General features: G+C 60.9%; 1 protein-coding gene across 2 annotated transcripts in view; it reads right to left on the bottom strand.

Annotated features, from left to right (window-relative positions):
• LOC138846508 (putative ATP-dependent RNA helicase TDRD12) overlaps positions 1 to 6,104 on the bottom strand; it is a 46,707-nt gene that overhangs the window by 3,909 nt on the left and 36,694 nt on the right. The window lies entirely within an intron of this gene.

Raw genomic sequence — 6,104 nt, 5'->3', positions numbered from 1 at the left:
CTGCCCTTGGAAAGGAAGCTCCTCCCCCAGGCTGGCATCCATGTGTCCTCCAGGGAGCCCAAGTCTACGGGGCTCCCTGGCCTGCTACCAGCTCCCGCATCTCTGGGGCTCTCAGAGCCGGCCTCCCTGCCCACCTGATACCAGCTGACCCGACACCTAGTCTTGAACCCATGTCCAGACAGGGACTCACACCCAGGCCCATTCAACACTGGTGACCAGCAGAGCGGGAAGAATGAGAAAACTGTATACACGCTCTGCACACAGGGGCAGCACTCAGAGCTCCACCACATCACTCATGGAATCCAGTGTGGGAGACCAGGGCCACCCCCTGGCAGGACCTTCCCCACACCACAGCTCATGCAGAGAGCAAGTCCCACTCACCTCCATCGCGAATCCATGTGATTCTCTGAAATGCGCCTGCTGCCTACACTACCAACTGGTCAGTTGGGCAGTAGACGCACTACTGGCCTCTGGTCGCCTCCCAGCCCAGAGTGCGCATCTCAGTGACTATGACATCACAGAAGCCTGCCAGCCAATCCCTAGTGGCTCTGCTGTGGCAGGGCTCAGGGTCCTCAGGCCTGGCTTCATTAAAGGTCACCAGAAGTGGGGCCTGTGTTCTCCCCAGGGCCCAGGTGAAGAGGGCAGGGCTCTGGCAGAACTACCCCGGAACCAGGGGTGCCAGGGCCCTCTGCCACCTGCCGTAACGGTCTCAAGTCCCAGGCAACCGGCACCTCCCGCCAATCCTTTCTGCCTCTGCTATTGTATTACAGCCCAACTGTGAAGGCCTCTTTCTTTGAACACAAGGTCGCATAGGGAGCCCCACATAGACCTGTCCCCACACTCGGGGCTGCCCCTGCCATGACCTGAACTGAGACTCCCAGGGTGCAGCCTCCTGTCCTACCACAGGCCCCACCCCAGCACTGCCACCCTCTGCTGCCCCTCCTGCTCTGTTCCAGCCCTTCTTCCCTGGAGTTGTAGGAGGTGGACACAGGGGTCCTCTGGGATGGAGGCAGGGGAGCGTCCCGCTGAGCACCTCAAGCCAGCGTGGCCCAGCCTGTCCAGAGCGGGAACCAGGGCCCTGTCCTGGACACGGGCCAGGGCTTCAGGCACAGAGCACTGAGAACTCCTGGGCACCAGCACCTGAGCCGCATGCTGGTAACACCGGGCTGCTGCTGACCATAAGGACAGGGACAGCACCCTTCAGGCTGCAGGCAGGAGTAGCCACAGGCCCGCGGCTCCCCGGGGTGCTGATCGCAAGGTTGCTCCCCCTGGGAAAGTGGCTCAGCCCTCCCCCAGCACCTCCTTGGTCCTGGGCCCCACACTGCCCCTAAGCTGCCACCTTATGGCCACAGTCGGTTCTTTTCCCTTCAAGGGCACACTGCTCTGCCTCTCTGCCCACTTCCCTTGCCCTGGCATGGAGACCACAGGGTGCAGGGCCCTGGTCACCCACACACCTGCTGGCCTCCTCTGCGGAGTGTGAATGAGTGCACCGCTGTGTCGTGTCCAGCGATGCTGTCCAGCAACACTTGGGTTTTAACTGATTCTTATATTCCCCCCCCCAACTCAGCTTCTCAGCTTTAAATTGCATTGTAAACTCTTTGGAAGACTCACAAAGTGCTGTAAAATAACACAGCGAGTGCTGAATGGGGACCACTCAGCTTCAGCAGTCAGATGTTCCTAATTGGGTGGAAGACGCCCATTCGTTTTCCTTTCTCTGCCTGAGTTCAAACTCCAGATGCCTAGGCTTAGTGTTCTCCACATTGCATTTTCCTTCACTGGGGGGGAGGTTTTTTCCCCAGAGTCCATGTGCAGGGAGCATGGGTGCATGGGCCCCAAACCAGCTCCTGCATGGATGGGCGCTGGCCTCCTGGGGTGGCTTAGGGTGCACAGGGGTGAGTTCCTATTGTTGTTGCTACAAATGTTTCCTTATCATCAAGGTGTTGTTACATATGTTTAATTCGTGGATCTTGGGGTGTGGTTGCTTCCATCCACTGTTCCCCTCAGCATAGGCCTGCAGTGGCCAGTGGCTGAGGCCTTAAAATAAATAAATCTTTAAACAATAAAAATTAAAGTTCAAAATAAAAGCAAGTTCCTCTACTTCTCTCCCTCTTTCTCTCTACATCTTTGACTCTACCCGCCGCTCCCTGCACCCCCATGGGATGTTGGCCACCATGTTGGATGCAGCACGAAGGCCCTCCAGAGCCGTGAGCCAATCAGCTCGTGTGGCTTGGACATCGCCCCAGTCTGTGGGATTCTGTCACAGCAGCAGAGAGCGGACCGAGACACCTGGTGTCGCCTGTGTCCTCACTGCACATAGATTTGCATCTGTCAGACGGAGTGTGGTGGGACACAGCCCCAGGGTCCCACAAGTGGGGTAATGAGGGGGTCTCTGCTCCCCAAGCCCTCCCATCCCCTGGGCTCCCTTTCACTCCTGCAGAGGCAGGGGTCCCCCATTGCTCCTCTGTGGAGGGAGCTCAGTGAGCACAAAGAGCAGGTCTCCCCTGGGGTAAGTGCTTTAGACAGAGTTTGTGGCACCAAGAGGGCTGTGGGACCTTTAAGAGGTGGGCAGAGTAGGAGGTTGCTAGGTGAGATGGGGTGGGGCCCTGGGAAGGCATGAGTGCTGGGCTCCCAGAATCAGGGCTGGGCCAGCCAAAGGCAGGAAATGCATCTGGGTCTCCCTCCCTCCTGGGTGATGGAACCCCAGTACTTGGACCACCACCTGCAGGTGCCACCTGAACCCCCGAGTGTGCATTAGCGGGGAGCTGGAATGGCAGCCAAGGAGCTGGGAGTAGAACCAGGCCCTCTGACTGGGGATGTGGGCGCCCCAATCCGGGACTTCACCGCTGCCTGGAGCGCCCACCCCGACCTCTTCTCTCTGTGAAGCCAGCCCAGGTACAAGTGTGGGAGAAACAGGAAAAGAATCAGCCCACCCTGCCCCCCTCCAGCAAGCCACCGGTGACAGGAGCGGCTGCTATCTGGGCCTCCCAGCAGCTCCTTGGTCACCAGGATGACACAGATGTTCCTCCCGAGACAGCCCTGTGCCGAGTGCCCTCAGTGAGTTGTGACAGATCAGGGGGCAGGTAGCAGATCCAGGCCCAGAGGGCACAGACAGGAATGTGGGGGGCCTGAGACAGGCGGCAGCATCATGACCACAGGGCTGAGCCACCGCAGACACCCAGACCCTGGGCCCACTGTGCGGGAGACCCCATGCGGGGTGTGTTTGCGGGGTCACAGCTGCGTCCACAGTTGGGGGTTGGCACTGGGACCAGCTGAGGCACGAGAGAGGATTTCTGGATCATGGCCAGGGGCGTTCATGCCCCCTGACCTTTAGGTCCTTCTGTCTGGTCAGGGACCCCTTCCCACCCCTTATGTCCCTTGGGCCTGGAGGTGGGAGGTCTCATATCCATCTATAGGTGGGCACCACTGCTACCGTGCATGGCCTCACACTGAGCAGCCGAGCAGGTCTCCCTGCAGAGGGCGGGGCAGCAGAGTGGCTGCGGCTGTGCAGTTGGGCACGCGCCCCGGCTCTGAGCCGCAGTGTGCTCACGGTGACGCTGGGACTCTCCCTGCCGCTCTGAAGGAGGCTAGCTGGCTATGCCTGGTCAGTGACGCGTGTGTCCTGCGGATCTCGGCCATGGCGACGGAGACCACACACCCCCCCGCCCCGCCCCACACTGCACCCCTGCAGGAACAACACGGACAGCCCTGGATCCAGCCACCACTGGCAGTCACGGCAGCCGGCCCCGCTGCACCGCCCGCCTCCCACACCCTTGCCCGGTGTCTGGTCCAGCACTGAGCAGACTCTGTGCAATGTGGGCTTTTATTGTTGCCTCCTCCTTTGAGAGGCCGCCAGTGCGCGGGGCTGCACCTGCTGAGAACGTAGGCCCAGGGTGGCCCTGGGTCTTCTGGCTGGGAGGGCTCCCTTAACAAAGAGGATCTGAGAAGATTTTACTCTGCAAAGAGAAGTTGGGACACCTGGTGAGGCCGGGGACCATAGACACCTGCAGGGCGCAGGCACAGGGCACTTCCTGGGGAGGAGCTGCAGCCTGGCACTGGATCTGGGCAGCTGAAGTCAGATCCTCTCCTACACCCTGGGTGCCTGAGAAGCTCTCCTAAAAATCCTTCCATTGATGAGGAATGAGGGGGAGGTTCTCTGTGGGGGGTGCAGGCGAGGCTGGGACAGGCAGGGGCTACACAGAAGGCCTGGCAAGGTGGCAGTGGCACCGGGGGCCTCCAGGAATGCACAGACCCCAGTCCGCTGGCCCCTTCTGTCTCTGGCACACTTGCAGCCTAGCAGTGCCCATCCCTGCCTGTGCTCCACCTGCAGTCAGGGTTTGGTCTGCTTTTTCCCCAGCTGTCGCCAGGCCCGGGAGGACAGGAAGGGCTGTTGGAGGTCTAATTCCAGGCTCCGGAGCCCCAGATGGCCGTTTGGGGTCCAGGGAGAAGGAAACATGAGGTCTGGGGGTGGAGGAGGGCACCTGAGGGGTCAGGGTGAGTTAGTGAGATTTGAAGGCAGACAGCACCCAGTGGTCACCGCTTGGAGAAGATTCGGGCTCGGGCGCTGGAGAGGCTGTGGCCAGGGAGGCCAGAGCTGAGATTTTACAGAGGCAGGGCTGCCGTGGGGACAGCGGTCCTGGAGGGTCTTGGGCCTGCCTGGGGGAGCTGAACAGCCATGGAGCCCAGGGCTCCGGGTCCACACAGTCTCCCTCCCTGTACTTGCCCGCACCGTGGGGGGGGGGCGGCCCCCAACTCTGCGTCCTCATCTGGAGGTTCTTCCCACAGAGTCCCAGGCTGGGCTGTGGTGGGCACGAGCAGTGCCCCCTCCCCAGGGCCCCGGAAGGAGCCGGTGTTGGGCCAGGCCCAGCTGGACTCACCACGGCACTGATCGCGTGCCCCTTCTCCTCTGCTGTCAGTTGCCCATCTCGCACTGCTTCAGCGCAAGGGCTGCACTAGCGGGTCACTTTGGTAATTTTGCACATAGGAAATATACGCATCGGAGGGTCCTGACAGAAATTCATAAACAGCTGTCTGCACAGCCGGCAGATGTCACAATCTGAAGAGAAATGGAAGGCATGGGTCACGGCAGGTGCGTCCCTTCACCCGCCCTGGGAGCCAGCACTGCCCTGGAAAGCTGGCCCCTGCCCCCAGAGCACCCCCAGCCCAGGCGTCCGTGGCTGGCACCCACTGGCAAGAGAGAACAGGAGCCAGGCAGCGCTGAGCAGCACCAGGCAAGCAGCAGGCTTCATGGTGCAGGGACAGCCGCTGCCATCGCGGGGCCCTTTATACCTGCTCCGTGTCCCCAGTGGGGCAGGAGGGGCCTGTCCTCCCGGGAGTGGGGGGCTCCACGCCCAACCCAGGCCACAGCTTGCATGACCTGCAGTTGCAGAGGGCGCACGTGTGTGTGTGTTGATAGTGACCAAGTCCAGCCCTGGATTAACACAGGGCTTAGCTCCTTCTCCCTCTCTCTTCCCGGGGACCTGACCATGGGCCCATGCCTGGGTGCAGGGAAGGCGCAGAACCAGTGGAAACCCTGCCTGGGCAAGGGGAGAAAGCACCACACAGGGCCTCTGGAGCCCTGGGCCAGCTCAGCCTCTCGCACCTTGGCTGGGACCCTGATGACTGGCTGCTGTGACTATGGGATCTGCAGGACACCCAGTGCCAGTGTGGCGGGCAGGCTGGAGCACAGCTCCTCTGCTTCTCTCTTGCACTCACGGCCCTGAAGGCTAGGGGACACGGGGTAGACCAGTTGTCTCTAAACACCTACTTGGCATTTGACCACATTCTGCTCTTTGGGGCTCGAGGGCCCTGGCTGGGCTGGGAGAGACACCCAGGTCCTTGTCTTCCCATGGGGAGAACAGAACCAGGACACACAGAGAAGTGCAGCCTTGTCAAAAGGCAGGGGTCGTGCACGACTTCTCCATCTCTTCCCGCACCTGCGCTCCCCGAAAGACGCCCCAGGGGAGCCCAGCTCCCTTCTGTCCCTGGCTTCCCCGCACACACCCTCTCCCACCCTGCTGCCTCTGCCACCTCCTGCCCAGTCTCCCTCCCTCCATGGCCTCCTTCCATTTTTTTTTTTTTTAGATTTATTTGAAAGCCACAGTTAC

This window comes from Oryctolagus cuniculus, chromosome 18 (genome assembly GCF_964237555.1).
Source record: "Oryctolagus cuniculus chromosome 18, mOryCun1.1, whole genome shotgun sequence".
Classification (NCBI taxonomy): domain Eukaryota; kingdom Metazoa; phylum Chordata; class Mammalia; order Lagomorpha; family Leporidae; genus Oryctolagus; species Oryctolagus cuniculus.
The sequence above is the reverse complement of the archived record's forward strand: the minus strand, read 5'-3'. Positions and strand labels throughout refer to the sequence as shown.